This window comes from Antechinus flavipes, chromosome 5, assembly GCF_016432865.1.
Source record: "Antechinus flavipes isolate AdamAnt ecotype Samford, QLD, Australia chromosome 5, AdamAnt_v2, whole genome shotgun sequence".
Taxonomy (NCBI): Eukaryota; Metazoa; Chordata; class Mammalia; order Dasyuromorphia; family Dasyuridae; genus Antechinus; species Antechinus flavipes.
In genome coordinates this window covers 257,884,187-257,901,762 of record NC_067402.1, presented here as the reverse complement: position 1 = coordinate 257,901,762, position 17,576 = coordinate 257,884,187, and the positions used below count along the sequence as shown (strand labels likewise).

The 17,576-nt window shown below is 34.8% G+C and overlaps 1 long non-coding RNA gene across 1 annotated transcript; it reads left to right on the top strand.

Moving 5' to 3' along the window:
* Positions 1 to 9,482: 9,482 nt before the first annotated feature.
* On the top strand, positions 9,483 to 11,651 carry LOC127564504 (uncharacterized). The gene is made up of 2 exons (XR_007954286.1): positions 9,483 to 9,559; positions 10,939 to 11,651. It is a non-coding gene; the product is annotated as an uncharacterized LOC127564504 (long non-coding RNA).
* The last annotated feature ends 5,925 nt before the right edge of the window (positions 11,652 to 17,576 follow it).

The following is a 17,576-nucleotide window of genomic DNA, read 5'->3' as shown; positions in this document are numbered from 1 at the left end:
AAGGGACCTGTATATGCACGAATGTTTGTGGTAGCCCTTTTTGTAGTGGCCAGAAACTGGAAACTGAGTAGATGCCCATCAATTGGAAAATGGCTGAATAAATTGAGGTATATGAATATTATGGAATATTATTGTTCAGTAAGAAATGACCAACAGGATGATTTCAGAAAGGTCTGGAGAGATTTACACAAACTGATGCTGAGTGAAACAAGCAGGGCCAGGAGATCATTATATACTTCAACAATAATACTATATGATGATCAATTCTGATGGACCTGGCCATCTTCAGCAATGAGATGAACCAAATCAGTTCCAATGGAGCAGTAATGAACTGAACCAGCTACGCCCAGTGAAAGAACTCTGGGAGATGATTAAGAACCATTACATTGAATTCCCAATCCCTGTATTTTCACCTGCCTGCATTTTGGATTTCCTTCATAGGCTAATTGTACAATATTTCAGAGTCCGATTCTTTTTGTAGAGCAAAATAACAGTTTGTTCATGTATACTTATGGTATATTTATATATATTTTTTATTATTTAATATATTTAACATCTATTGGTCATCCTGCCATCTAGGGGAGGAGGTAGGGGGAAGGAGGGGAAAAATTGGAACAAAAGGTTTGGCAATTGTCAATGCTGTAAAACTACCCATACATATAACTTATAAATAAAAAGCTATTAATAAATAAAAATTTAAAAAAATAATCATTTTAAATTTTCTAATGGAATATCAGTGTTAAACAGAAACTAAATATGTATATCCAAGGAGATAACACAAGTTCTATTCCATTGACCCATAGTAGAATAGAGGTGACTTTGTGTTCTCTTGGAGGCTCTGGCATTGGCGTCTAATGTGTAATGTCTGACAGAGTTTGCCAAGCTAAAAAGGATTATTTTGGCTTCAGGGTGATTATTTTTCAGCTACAGAAGTTCTCAAACATGAGTTACTATTTGCTTTAGTGCCAAAAGGATTATGTACCTACTGTGTTCCAAATACATAAATTTTAGAAAAACAAAGTCCTTGTCCTAGAAAAACAAAGAGAGGGTGTAATGTACTAGAGGAATAGAGTCTACATAGATAACTCTAGGAGGAAAAAATAAGCAAATAATATAATAACAAGTAAATAAAGAGTATAGTCATAATGCTATGTGAAGTATAAAGTGGAAAAGAATATCAGCTATCAAGAATAAAAACAACTTTCTGAAGGTTTTAAGGATGGGTATGAATTCATTAGATCATGGGAATCCAGGAGAACTGGAATGAAAATTTCAAACATGGAAATTGTAAGCAAAGAGATAGGAAAATGACAGTAAAAATTCAGTTTCATAAGACAGTATATAGCAAAAAGAAGTAAATATGAAAAGATAGGCTATTAACAATGTAATTTGAGAAGTGAGGCCTTCATCAGAGAAACTTGCTTCAAAATTCTGTGCACAATTACTATCGCTAATTGTATTCCCTACTTGGTTTATTCTGTTCTCTCTCTCCTATCACCCTGTCCCTCCATAAAAGGGTTTTTCCTCTTAATTTCCCCTCCCTCAGTATGCTCTCCTTTCTATCACCCTTCATCCTTCTCATATCCCCTTCCCTACGTCCTGTCCTGTAAAATAGATTTCTATACCCATATTGAGTGGGTATGGTATTTTTTCTTTGAACCAATTCTGATCTCTTCCTCTCTTCCTCTCCACTATAAAATAAGGTTTTTTATTTCCTCTTTTCAGGCAGATAACTTATGCCATTCACCTCTTTTCTTTTTCTGCAGTATATTCTTCTCTTCTCCTTATTGTAGTTTTAAAAATATTATCCCTTCATATTCAACTCATATCTGTGCCCTCTAACTATAGAAACTCCTTCAAACTGCCCTAATAATCTTCCCATGTAGAAGAATAACCAGATAATAACCTTATAGATTCTGTTATGCTTTTACTTGATTGATTATGCCTTTGGACTTTTCCTAAAACCTGTATTTGAAAGTCAAATTTTCTATTCAGCTCTGGCCTTTTTGTCATGAATTCTTGAAAGTCCTCTTATTATTAGTTAGTTTTACTGAATAGGTAATTCTTTGTTGTAATCCTAACTGCTTTACTCTGGAGATTATCATATTCCAAATCCCCGATCCTTTAATATAGATACTGCTAAATCTTGTATTAATCTCACTTTGGCTCAACTATACTTAAATCGTTTCTTTCTGGATGCTTGCAATATTTTCTCCTTGATTTGGGAGTTTTGAAATTTATTTTATTATTCCTGGGAGTTTTCATTTTGGGATCTGTTTCAGGAGGTTTCTTTCAATTTATATTTTACTCTCTGATTTTAGACTATCCTAATAGTTTTCCTTGATAATATTTTTGAAAAATGTCTAGGCTCTTTTTTTTTTCCATTATGACTTTCAGGTACACCAATAATTTTTAAAACATCTTACCTAGATTTATTTTCCAAGTTGTTTTCATTTACTTTTTCCCCCTTTATTTTGTTTTTTTGTTTGTTTGTTTGTTTGTTTGTTTGTTTGTTTACTCTGAAACATTAATATGTTACTTTTTCTGGAAATGTGAGTTTTGGTTGTACTTGTTGCTCCATTGCTATCCAGAATATCATATTCTAAGGTAGAATCCTTAAAGGTAGAAGTTGTTATAGTGTGTTATTCTAACTGTGACTCCCTGTACTTAAATTGTTTCTTTCTGGATACTTGCCATATTTTCAGCTTGTCCTTGGAGTTCTGGAATTTGGCTGTAATATTCCTGAGAGGTTTCATTTTGGAATTCCTTTTAGGAGGTAATCAGTGGATTTTTAAATCTCAGTTTTACTCTTGGGTACCAGAATACCAGGGCAGTTTTCCTTGATAATTTTCTTGAAAGATGATATGCAGACTCTATTTTTGGTCATGACTTTCAGGTAGACCAATAATTTTTAAATTATCTCTCCTGAATCTACTTTCCAGGTTAGTTGTTTTTTCCAAAGAGATATTTCATATTTTTCTATTTTTCTTTTTTAAGCCTTATTGTATTTTGACTTATCATAAAGTCATTAGCTTCCATTTCTGCAATTCTCTTTTGTAAGGAATTCCTTTCCTCTGTGAGCTTTTGTACGTTCTTTCTCTGCTGGCCAATTTAGCTAAAAAGCTAAAGGCATTTTCTTCCTGGTTAGCCTTTTGTATCTCCTTTTAGGTATTTTTCTCAATTCTGTTCCTAATTTTTTATCTATGTCTCTTACTTAGTTTTTAAGCTTTTCAGCTCTTCCATGGTCTGAGTCTAATTCTTTCTTTTCTTGGAGGCTTTGGATGTAGGAGCTTTGACGTTATTTTCTCAGTGTGTGTTTTGATCTTCCTCATCACATTAATAACTTTCAGTGGTCAGAAATTTTTTTGTTCTCTGCTCATTTTCCTAGGCTATTTATTACTCAGCTTTTACCTCTTTGTTAAAGTAGTTTTCAGGGTGGAGGGGGCTCTGCCCCAACTTTCAGGGATTTGGTGCATCTGTTTTCAGAAATTCTTCTAGGAACCTGACCACAAACACTCTTTTCTGCCCTAGAGCTTTCCAGACTATCCCTGTTCCATTATACTGTAAGATTTAGTGTGTTCAAGCAACAGAGTCCTACTTTGCTAATGCTATGGTTACCATGTTTGGGGTTGGGGTCATGGTAGCACTATCTATGCTGGGGCTACTTGCCCTACTCCCACACTGGTACCACAGACACTCTTCCCTCAACTAATATGTCCTTCCTGTTGTACCCAGGCAGAGCTGTCCAGAAGCTGCCAGCACTGCTGCTGTTTCCACCTTGCTGATGTTGTTGTCAGGGGCAGGACTGGGGCTCGGACCACGCCCACTGACTGGCCTCCCACACACTGGAGCCACAGGCCTTTTCTGCTGAACTTCCTAGTCCTCTTTGGTGTTTTTGTGCTGGGAGGTCTGGAAGCTACTAGTAATGCTGTGGATTGAGAAGGCCTGTCTCGTGGATGCTGGGGCCAGATATAGGGCTGCACTGGATTCCCATTCTGGTGTCACAGATTTTTTTCTGCTGATCTTATAAGTTGCCTTCAGCTGGAAAATATTCTGCTGTCTTTGGGGATTTTTTGATGCTCTAAAATTTGTTTAGATTCCTTCCTTAAAGTAATTTGGAGCATTTGGGGAATGAGGTTAGTGAATTCCAGCTTTTATTTTGCCATTTTAGCTCCACTCTTGAAAGAATATATTGTTGCTACATTTAAAAACAGGAAAACTTAAATTGAAATCTCACTCTCTGTACACCAAATGACTCTAAACATGCACCTATATTTGCATAGATAGACATGCATATACATGTATGTTTGTATATGTATGTATATATGATACCCCTTTGTATGTGTGTGTGTATGTGTGTGTGTGTGTGTGTGTGTACAAAGAAGGTCTTGGAGAGAAGAAAAATCTTTAATAATCTGATAAAATTAGTTAGATATTTATTCTGACTTTGAAACTTGGCCCCTAAAGATATCATGAATATACCCACTGATACCATATTTGGGGCATTAGTCATATCTCGAAAATAATGCCTTTTTCCTGGATATTTAGTCACTTGTTGTTACCACATTGATAATTGCTTCAGATCTGGCTGGTATGAATCTGAGCCATTCTCTTGAATTCAGCCTTTAAAGAGAAACAGAAACTTTGGGATTCCCCCTTGTGGTGTCAGAGGACACATAAAACAAGTACCCAGCGGAGCCTATTAAGATGGTAGGATCAAAATGCTCAACCCAGTCCCTTTGATCAAATTCACTCCATATATATTAGAGATATCTCAAACTCAGGACAAAATCTTTATATTAGTGAATTAGGCTTTTCTTCATCACTCCTTCTATGTGTCATGGATGTACATATGTGTGTATATTTATATTTAATTTTTTCCAAGCATTTCATTTTCTGTTTTGCTCCCTGTAAATTGATATTCATTTTGTGTGTGGACTGTCTGTAGCTTAGTGAATTATTAATATTTATAATTGTTTTAAAGTATAAACTTCAGAATTGGTTATTTTTTAAAGAAAAATGTTATATTGAGCAAAAAATAGAAATAACAAAGGGAAGATTTGCTTAGAGTAGAAGGAATATATATTCCAAACCTGATACATAACTACTATGCTAACAAAGTTTATGGTTTTTTGTATATAATTAATAATGATAAACTTTTGATGCTGTTAATAATAGTATCACTTTTATTAGATCCCACCATCTATATGGGGCCTCATACCTGAGTGTGGGGAGGTCACAAAATTATGATTTGTTAAGAGTAAATATTTGATTTCTATATGTTTCACATATCTATATCTCTGGAGTAACATAAAAATGAGTTTTTATTAAAAAGGGGTTTGTGAGTGGTAAAAATTTAAGCTCTATATTATATCTATATATTTTCTATTGAATGACCAATAGTCAAACTTAATTAATGTCTACATTTATTAATAATTTCTTTGGATGCCTGCAACTTTTAAAAAAGATTTCTTGAGTTGTTTATATTATCTGTAGTTCCTTATTCTTCATTTACTTCATTTTTTTGAAATACAGCTTTAATGTTATTTCAAATACAGCAGGCGATGTGTAATGATCGCGTATTTAAAATCAGCCGGAGTCAGGAACTCAGGTTAAGGGAAAAATCTTCAGTCTTTATTCAAGTGAAGAGGTGAATAAAGATTGCGATAGCAAATATAGGCAAGAAAGATTGCGATAGCAATATGGGCAGCTGCGACAGGAAATCAGCTAACAGAGAGAGATGTGAGCTGAGCCAACCATGGCAATGGCAATCCCAAAAGTCTCTCCTTCCCCTTCCTTTTCCACTCCCCTGCCTCTACCCACCAAAATCGTCATTTCCTATACAACACATCAGGACTTGCACAAAGAGTGGGTGGGGGCCATTCTTTCTCCAAGTTTATATATTAATAGAGTATGGTCCAATTACTATTTAGCCTCATGTGCTTGGGACCTCAGTGCATCAACTCAAGCCTCAGCCCATTACAGCGATGGAAGACTCTGTACAAAGTGATGATGGTATGTTCAAATGATTCATAAATAAAATGTCATAGTTTTATGCTATCTCTCATTTGTAAATATACTTTTAAAATCCCCCTATGGTGCTATTCCAATGCCACCTCCCTCCTCTTCACCACTGTGAAGTGATCATGGATTATTCTATGCAAGCATTCCTTACTTTCCAGATGTGAGGGATAATCCCAAAAGTGTTATCAGTGAGCATATTCACACTCTCTTTAGGGTCATAAATTCAAAGTCATAATAAAGATCCAAGTTTCATTCTATCAGGTAATATGCCATGTTATAGATTTAATGAAGGAGGAAGAGGAGGAGAAGGAGAAGGAGGAAGACGAGGAGGAGGAGGAGAAGTTGTTGTTGTTGTTGTTGTAATAGTGAAATCAAAGTGTGGTTTACATTTCCTCAGATAGGCAAATAAAATAATTGGCATAGTTCATTTCATTATGAGCCCAAAGGCAATAATATATATAATTAAATAGGAAGTAGAGCTCGAACAGGAGCCTAAGTAAATAGACAACACAGGCAAATAGACTACAATGAACATAATTATAATTGCAGTTTATTTTCTACTTCAGAAAGTAAAATGATAATATTATGTGAACAATTTGATGAGTTGCTCCAAAATCAACATAGATCTGAGATGTAATAATAGAAACTGACATTTATACAGGACTTTAAAGTTTTCATTTTGAATATATTATCTGATTTGAAATTCCAAACAACCCTGTGTGGTAGATGACTTCCAGAATCTTGAAGTCCTTCCTATGAAATATATAGTCCTTGAAACCATGTACAAGTCACTTACCTTCAAAATGCTCAGGAAACTCTTAAGACTCATTTGAACCAATGATCATTTCCATGATTTTCACACCCAGAATTCCTTGACATTATGAATCATTACTGCTAACACAAAAAATACACATATACACACATGTATCAATTGCCTTTTCTTCTTCCTTTTTTCCACAGCTGTTTCTGAGCTTCCATCTACATCTTGCTGGGCTTCACCAATAGGATGCACTAGAAGGCTAAATCTGAATTGGGATCCAATTTCCAGGCCAACTCAGTAATACTTAGGAAATTTTTTTTAAAAGTGAGCTTTAAAAAAAGGAAGAAATAATGTACATTGAGCTTTGAGAACTCTACTCCCATCACTATTTATCAATTTGATATCAAAGCTCTGTATATAAGAGTCAAGAGCTGTGATCTGCAGAATCTAAGTTAGCTTGCTTAATTATAGAAATTTAGCATCCCTCCACTATTGTTTTTCCTTCTCATAGTGACCAAGCCCACTGTGACAGAGTTAATAATTAAATGCAAAGTCCCTCCAAAAATTCTTGTACCTCTGAATTAATCACTGGCTTAATAGGAGCAGGTGATCATCTTATGACCACTTAGAGCATCCAGTTCATGACTTGTACCATTTCCTCACACCTATACTAAGGAGAAGCCTGTCCATTTGTGGGATATTTCTTACTTCATCCATCTTGTGACCCTGCTGACATATGATTTCACTTACCTATCATATGCCAATCAGTGGAATTATTCAGTATCTACCATGTTTCCCCCAATAATAAGACCTATCCCGAAAATAAGTCCTCCCCTTACTGTGTAAGATTCCTCTAAAATAACCCCTCCCCCGAAAATAAGCCCTATTGAGATTGCTACTGTCGTGAAGGTGATCCCCTGCGCTACACGCTACATTACAGTACCCTCTGTATGCATCGTTCCCCTCTCCCTCCCTCTGGGGTGAAACAAGCAGTGCCGGAGGAGAGCTGAGGCAGGACAACATAAAAACCCGGTATGGAAGCGGGAGTGAGGGGGCATGATGGAGGATAAAGAAGAACTCAGGGGGCATCATGGAGGATAGAAGGAGCACTCAGGGAGCATGATGGGGTTAAAACATTATTGAGGGGCATGATGGAGTGAAAAGAAAGACTGATGGTCATAATTTTATTATTCTGTCTGCATGGGTCACCTGTGTTTTGGCAATTCATTTGGATGGAAAGAAAGCCACATCTCTAATCATCAATAAGGGCAAGAAAGATAAGATTGAACGTGTATCAAGCATTTACATTCTTGAAATTGAAAAAGCCTGGTGTACACAAGCCATTATAAGAAAGTGGGTTGATTTAATGCTGCCCCTTGTTATGCGAGGTAACCAAAGAGGTCTGATAATCTGGGATTCAGCCAGCACTCACCGCGATAAAGAAATGAAGAACTTCCTCGCAGAGAGAATAGATCAAGTAATGATTCCTGCAGGAATGACTGCCTATCTCCAGACCCTTGAATCAAGGACCATTTGCGCATGGAAGTCAATGACTACATTAAAAATAGAATGGAAAGAAATCAGCATGGAAACTTTGTGAAGACCTGTCTACAAGAAGTCGTGACTTGGGTGAAGAAGTCATGGGATAAAATTACTGACAGCTGTGTTGCCAAGGCACTACGAGCAGGTTACCTGGACAAGACATGTTCATTTAAAGAGAGCTATATTGCTGGACATGACAGATTGGGTCCACTTCTTCTGAAGGAAATAGAGGCGCAAGACATCCAGGATGGAATTCAGGGTATGGACACTTATGACGATGTTGTTGAAGAAGATGACATGATCATTATTGAATAAAGGTACTTTTTTTTGTTCACATTTACCTGTTTATTAAAATTGCTGTCAGTGTTCATTAAAATAAGCCCTCCCCTGAAAATAAGCCCTCTGGTGTTTTTCTGTCCAAAAAAAAAATAATAAGACAGTGTCTTATCATCAGGGAAACATGGTATTATGGCTGTTCTTGAATGTCCAGACATCTAGCCTTAGAAAAATCGGGCCCTAGAAGGAGGAAGAATCTCAGATTGAGGGGGAAGAGCTGAGCTCCTCTTCGTTAAAGAGAACTGTGGATCCTTAAGTCAGTGCCCTTGCTAGAGCTTGACCTTAAGCTCTTCTCCTGGAGGTGGGATACTCTTAATTTCCACAGTGATAGCTCCTCTGGTGGGATAGTGATGCATGGGCCACAGCCTTTTTTGACCAATCCCTGCAAGGACCCAAAAAGGAAGTGCTCACAAAGTGGCATTTTCATGGAAGGATCATCCACAGACACTGGCCCCTTGCTATCTGCACATATATTCTCTGCGCCTAAGGTAAGTCTCATCCAGATTAGAGAGTCTGCCTTGATTAATCCTAAATTCATTATTTCAATTTATAACTTTTAGACCACTCACATTCTATTTTTTTAATAGCTTCTTATTTACAAGTTATATGCATGGGTAATTTTACAGCATTGACAATTGCCAAACTTATTGTTCCAATTTTCCCCCTCCTTCCCTCCACCCCCTCCCCTAAATGGTAGGATGACCAATACATGTTAAATATTACATTCTATTTTTATAAAGATTATATAGCCCTCATTTTAAACTTTTTAATGTGCACTATTGGTTATTTTTCTCTACTTTTCTTACCTTTATTATCCTAAGTCTGGGGAGAGATTCAGCAATGGAATTGCCAGTTCTTCACTTTCAGCCAGCTAGCTAATTTTGAAACTTTGTGTTGGTAAGTTAAAATCATTTTTTTTTAACCTTTAAATTTATTTGACAACAAGCAATCATTCTTCTCATCAGAAGAAATATCTTATATCCCTATTATAAACACACTTCTTGTTACTATAAAAAGATAAATTAAAAAGATAGTTTTGCAGATTATCCTATTTTGTTTTTCTGTCTACTTAAAGTTAATTATTTATGTGCTACAAAAAGGGAAGGAATATCAATCTGCTACTGCTCTGATCTTGATTCAATTTTCAGTGTGGTCATGTCATTGAAAACTGTAATGAAGTTTTGCTATAATTATTCTATAGTGTACTTTAAATGGTTTTTCATATTTTTTAAAAAAAAGAAATAGATTCTAAGCCATGAAATATAAAGTTGCTTGAGATCCTGTCCCAGAAGAGATTATGGACAAGTAGTAATGTACAAGCCCACAATGTCTTATTCTATATAGTTCCCATTGCCACATAACATAAGACAATTTATTTGAATTATGTTTATGATATAAAATGAGACTAGAGACAATGTGTCACCTTTTCAGCATTGAGGAATTGAGAATTTTTATGCTTTTTTAAATTCCCCATAGTAAAATCATCCCTAATTGATTATATCTGCCTAAGGAGGAGTAGATAATTTGTTTTGTAAGAATTTAGCTGACTTTTTCTGAACCTCCACTCTTTGGAAACGTGTCCCAGAATACCATTTATCCTTCACAATATGGCATGACATTTTTAGCTTAGTTACATTTTAATGGGGATAAAACTGTAAGAATCATATTTATCACTCATAAAATTATTAATAGGTACCCAGTATGCATTGTGCTCTGTACCTAAATCTTATTCTAAAATTCATCAGGGGATAGAGGGAACAACAAATTCTTAGTTTGTGTAGCAAAGTGAACACTCTTTTTGGTCTAGTCAGTTGAAAAGGCTGGATACAGAACTGAATATTACAATAAGAAATCATATACATACATACATACATACACACACACACACACACACACACACACACACACACATACTGGCTAGTAGGTTTTATACAGGGTACTCACTAAGAATATAATTTGCAGAGAAATTTCCTGTCTATCAGAGGAGGTAATTTGTAGCACTATCAGTTCCAAGCAATTAAAATCTCATATTTACTTGAATGTACCTACTTCAAAAGAAATCTAGCAACATCTTACTGGACAGAATGGAGAAAATCAATTTTGGAGAATGGTTATGAATCAAATAATACAATAATGTATTCAGTGAGGTGGGATAGAAAAAAGTGCTAAATTCACTGCTCATCTCATTGTCTTTAGACTATATTTTAGAGGAGAATGTCAGAAGAAATAATAGATATGCATTCTACTTCTTAATTTATTTTTGTTTTTGTTTTCAGCTTCTCTCCCCAGGAAGTCTTGAAAAAAGAAAATATATGCTAGCTAACATCAGCCTTTTTCTTCTAGGGACTGTAAGTCTGCATAAAAGGGACATTATTGTGGAACCTCTTGCTCATGGAGAAGAACTACAACTATGTCATACTAAACAGAGCAGTCTCTAGATCTGCCCTGATTTACAAAATGGACTAAACAGTTCATACCATGTCATGCTGAATGTGGCAGGACTATACCTATAAACATTTGGACGAGAGTGTTGAGGAATGTTAGAATGGAATTGATAGAAACAATGCTTATTAGTTCACACATTAGAGCGAATCCTTACAAGGTGTTAAGTCACTGGAATTGATAGAAACAATGCTTACACCTTTGAGAGTTCACACATTGGCTCACAAGAGCTAAGAGTTCACAAGTTGGGAGATTTCAGTATTCAGTCTGTGATTCACGAATTCACACCTCCCATAATCCCAACCTTTGAGAGGAGGAGTCAACCTTTGAGTTTACACTTCTTTTTTTTTTTTTTAAACACTTCTAAAAGAGTATAAAAAGAGTTTCAGTCAGTCAGTCAGTCAGTCAGTTCAGAAGACTGCCAGGAGTCGGAGTTGAGCTAGAGGCAGAAGCTGGTGAAGGTAAAAGACTAGCAACGAGAGCTCTCAGAACCAAAGAAAGCTAACTGGGCTATTTTGGAAGAGACAATAAAGAATTGAACTTTTAACTCCTGGCTGTATTTGGAGTGATTATTACGCGGAACTGAAATGAAGGCTGCCTCCAGAAAACCTCCCAGAGAACGACCATATTCTAGAAAAGAAGAAAACACCACAGAGGAAGGCAAAGGAAATCTCAATCTACTTACATAAATTAATTATGTCAGGTTGTTCTTTCTTTTTATAATATCCGCAAGAGAGATTGTGCTCTGTCAGTGTGAAGCAGCCTGCTAATGAAAAGGTTACTGTAACCAAATCACTAATAGATATCTAAGACTTTATGAAGACCTCTTTCTACCAACAGAACCTTGATACTTAAGACATTTATCTATAGCATAATTCCATGTAAAGCAAGTCAGGTCCCAAAAAAACTGTAGAAAAATTTCATAAATAATACTTTCATAATTAATGCATGTACATCATGTATTAATATTTGTATTTTCATTGTGTTTTGCTTCTTTATGAAATAGTGGAAGAAAATTCCTCAAAAGAATCTGTAAACAGGTAGGGTTCATAGCAGGATAATATTTTAATTAATAATCCTCATGGTCCATTCTTTTTTCTATCCAAGGCGAACACTATTCTCATGCCCCTCAAAAGACATATTTTCAATTTAACTTATTTTCACTATCACAAGATTACTTCATAATCTTGCCCAGAATTAGCTTTAGTAATGTGTGTGTATTCAAACATACATGGATGCATATATATATATACATATGTGTATATATATATATACACAAAGCAAATTACAAATACAAAGTAAAAATTGAACAAATAAATAAACATATATAGAAACATAAACACAGGTAGTTATGTAATTTTATGTACATATATGCTATACAAAATAAATCTGCAAATAAATGTATATACATACATATGTACACATGTACAAGTATGTATGTGTTTGTTTTTACAAAGGTTTTAGCACATTGGCAACTGTTCTGTTTTACTATGAAACATCAAGAAACTTGCTTGGGCTCACAAAACCAGTATGTGAAAATGGTAAAATTTGAATGTCTTATTGCCTAGGTGAGAACAAACTTACATGTGCCTACAAGAGTAGTTGCATGAGGTATAATGCCATGATTCCCTATCTTAGATATGCTAACAAGACCTCTTTTTGTATGTGGCTATGCTTGATAATGAGAATGTGATGGACTTGTTTCAGCATTTACATTATTCCTGATAATTTTTCTCTTTTACAATTCACTTTTTAGAGCTGTTTTACAGTTTGCTCTAGAAGATTGTGTGAAAAGGGGAGCAGGAGAAGGATATGAATTCAAGAAAAAGATAATGAAATGTGAAGATAATTGAGAAGTCTGAATTCTAAAGAATTTTGAAAAAGGCCAAAAGTTTGAAAGATAATAATAAAGAAATTCAGGAAGATTTAAGAAATTGATTTGACTTGAGCTGGAGGAGAAAGACCCTATCTTTAGGAGGAAAAGAAAGTGAGCCCAAAGAGTAGTATTGGAAGAGTTGGAAATAGACAAGGAGGAAAAAGAGATGGAATCCAATTAAAAGGAGGAAAAGACATTTTAAAAGATAAGAACAGGGATTTAACCAACATCATCCCCCTTGAAACAAAATAAAGTTAAAATGGATACATGATTTGGGCATAAAGGATGATACCATAAACAAATTAGGAGAACATGAGATACATTACATGGATTACATCAAATTAAAAAGGTTTTATACAAACAGAAACACATCTTTACAGGCAGTATTTCTGATAAAGGTCTCATTTCTCAAATTATATAGAGTATCGTGTCACATAAGAATACAAGTCATTCCCCAATTGATAGTCAATGGTTATGAACAGAAAATTTTCAGATGACAAAATCAAAACATTTATAATTATATGAAAAATGCTCTAAATCACTATTGATTATAGAAATGAAAATTAAAACAACTCTGAGGTACCACCTCACACCTCTCAGTTTGGCTAAGATGACAGGAAAATATAATGAGAAATGGTGGAGGGATGTGGGAAAATTAAGACACTAATGCATTATTGGTGGAGTTGTGAAATGATCCAACCATTCAGGAGAGTGATCTGGAACTATGGACAATGGGCTATAAAACTGCACATACTCTTTGACCTAGTATTGCCATTATTAAGAAGGAAATCATAAAGGAAGGAAAAGGAGCCACAAGCAAAAATATCTGTAGCATTCTCCAATTGATAAATGGTCTAAGGATATGAACAGACAATTCTCAGATGAAGAAACCTAAACTATTTCTAGCCATATGAAAAGATGCTCCAAATCATTATTAATCAGAAAAATGCAAATTAAGACAACTATACACTGAGATACCACTACACACCTGTTAAGCTGGCTAGAATGATGGAAAGATAATGCATAATGTTGGAGGGGATGTGGGAAAACAGGGACACTGATACATTGTTGGTGGAATTGTGAATACATCCAACCATTCTGGAGAGCAATTTACCCTTTGATCCAGCAGTGTTTCTACTGGGCTTATACCCCAAAGAGATAGAAAAAATAGGGGGGAAATGTGAAATAACTCATTGGAAAAACAACTGACCTGGAAAATAAGTTCAGAAGAAAGAATTTTAAAATTATTAGTTTACCTGAATGTCATGATCAAAATAAAAGTCTGGACATCATCTTTCAAGAAGTTATCAAAGAAAACTGTCCTGATATTCTAGAACAAAGAGTAAAATAGAAATTGTTTACCTCCTTAACTTATTTATTTTGTGGTTCCATTTATCTAGTTCTGAGAAGAGCAAGACTAGTATTGTTTTGCCGTCTCTTTTTTTCTTGCATCTCTCTTAGCTTCTCCTCTAGGAATTTTCGTGCTATATCACTTGGTGTATATATGTTTAGTATCAATATTGCTTCATTATCTACGGCACCCTTTAGTTAGATACAGTTTCCTTATCTCTTTTAATTAGATCTTTGCTTTTACTTGATCTGAGATCAGGATTGCTACCTGTTTTTTTTTTTTTTCTTTGCCTGAAGCATATTATATTCTGCTCAAGCCCTTTATCTTCACTCAGTATGTATCACTAAGTTTTAAATGTGTTTCTTGTCAACAACATATTGTAGGATTCTGGCTTTTAATCTGGTCTGCTATCCACTTCTGTTTTATGGAGGAGTTCATTTCATTCACATTCACAGTTAAACTAACTAGTTCTGTCTTTCCTACCATCTTATTTACCCTCTGTTATGCTTTTCTCTTTCCTATCCCCCTTCGGCCCTCCCCATTATTTTGCTTTTGATGATCACCTTTCTCAAACAGTCCTCTTCTTTTAGAATCCCTTAAAAAAAAAAAAAAGCAATTTTTAAAAAGAAATTTGTACTAAACCAAATGTTTTTAATAATGCTTTTTAATTTTAAAAATATATGTAAAGTTTTCAATATTCATCCTTTCAAAACCTTGTATTCCAATTTTTCTCCCTCCTTTCCCCCAACTTCTCCCCTAGGGCAAGTCATCCAATATATGTTTAACATGTGCAATTCTTCTATATTTCCACAATTTTCATACAGCACAAGAAAAATCGGATCAAAAAGGAAAAACAAATGAGAAAGAAAACAAAAAAAAAATCAAGAAAACAGCTACAAAAATAATGAAAATACTGATTTTCTGCACTCAGTCACTTCAGTCCTCCCTCTGGGTGCATATGGCTATCTTCATCACAAGATCATTAGAACTGGCCTGAATTATTTCATTGTTTAGAAGAGTCATGAATCACATCCATCAGAATTGATCAGTATAATCTTGCTGTTGCTGTGTACAATGATCTCCTCATTCTACTCATTTCACTTAGCATCAGTTCATGTAAATCTCTCCAGTCCTCTCTAAAATCATCCTGCTGATTATTTCTTCTAGAAAACAATATTCCATATCATTCACATAATTATAATTTATTCAGCCATTTTCCAACTGATGAGCATCCATTCATTTTCCAATTTCTTGCCACTACAAAAAGGGCTGCCATAAACATTTTTGCACATGTAGGTCCCTTTTCCTTTTTTATGATCTTTTTGGAATATAGACCCAATACAGATACTGCTGAATCAAATGCTATGCACAGTGTGATAGACCTTTCAGCATAGATTCAAATTACTCTCCAAAATGGGTAAATCAGTTCACAATTCTACCAACAATGTATTAGTGTCCCAGTTTTCCTACTTCCCCTCCACCATCATTATCTTTTCTTGTCATCTTGGCCAATCTGAGAGGTGTGTAGTCATACCTTAGAGGTGTCTTAATTTTTATTTCTCTGATTAATAGTGATTTAGAGATTTTCATATGACTAGAAATGGTTTCAATTTCTTCATCAGATAGATTTGTTCATATCCTTTTACCATTGATCAGTTAGAGAATGGCTTGAATTCTTATAAATTTTTGTCAATTCTTTATTTTAGAAATAAGGCCTTTATCAGAACTTTAAATGTCAAACAATTTTCCTAGTTTATTGCTTCCCTTCTAATCTTTTCCACATTGATTTTGTTTGTACAAAACTTTTTAACTTAATATAATCAAAATTATCCATTTTTTCATTTCATAATGTACTACAGTCCTTCTTTGGCCACCAATTCTTTGTGTCTCCACAGATCTGAGAGAGAGACTATACTTTGTTCTTCTGATTTGCTTATAATACCATTCCTTATATCTAAATTATGACCTTTTCTTGATATGGGGTGATGGGTGTGGGTCAATTCCTATTTTTTGCCATACTGATTTCTAATTTTCTCACCATTTTTTCTCAAATAGTGAGTTCTTATCCCAGAAGGTATTTACTTTTTAAAAGACAACATTAAATCCAATATCTAAATGAATTGATCTGTTAAATGGGGATATTTAGTATTTTCCATTGAAATTTAATGAATAGTAACAGTTAGGGGAATTAATGCTAGACATGGAGCCAGTAAAACGCAAAAATTTGGAGATCAAATGTGTGAAACACAGCCTCCTTTGGCCATACCTTACAAGAGACCCAAAAGGTAAGTGCATACCAGGTGTTATTTTTACAGATGCTTCTCCCATTCCCCTGGAAGGTTGGACTCCCCTCATAGAGTGACAGAGGAGAATAAGGTACTTCTTCCCAAAAGTAAGGTACTTCTTCCCAAAACTTCCATCACACAATATACTTTTTGTTCATAAAGGGTACACATGGGATAATATATTCAATTAAATGAGAGTAGGTTACTTCAGACACCACAAAATGGCAACTTCCATGATATACAATTGTCTAACTTGTGGAGTTTTTAATCAGCTTGTCTCTCAAGTCACATTGGCTATCTGATAAATTTCAGCCCTCTCTGAGCACCTACAGAAGAAGATTATCATAGTGAACACATTAGTCCTTGACCAAAGTTGAACTATTCCACAGTTTTAAAGTCGCAGCTTTCACAATAAGTTTCACCAAGGAAATTATGCCCAAGTGTGACCTACTTGTCTATATGGATTCTGCTGAGGAAATCTCATATCATTCACTTCCTATGGCATTCTAGAAATAGTCTGATGTTCTTCCATTGGCTTTATCTTCAAACAAAGTGGTGGAGGATAGTTGAAACAGTAGTTGCAAATAGACGAATTCTGTTTAAAAAAAAAAAAAGACATACATACATATATATGTGTATATATATATGTATATATGTATATGTATATGTATACATTCTAGATGAGATTTTGAGGCTAATATATGAGAAAAATAGTAATTATCTATCCCTAGAGTATAATTAGGAGAATTTTGCTATTTGAAGTAGAGTCTCTTGGGACTTCAATTTGCTGCTCTTTTAAGTTTTGAATCCAGTTGTACATGTCTTGACCCTGCATAAAGCTACTTGTTCTTTATTCAAGAGTCATCATGTATCCCAACACTTTGACAACTGTCACAGGTAGATGTCTGTCTCTAGGAAACTTAAGAAAATGAACTTGCAAAGATGAAAGTAAAATTCTTT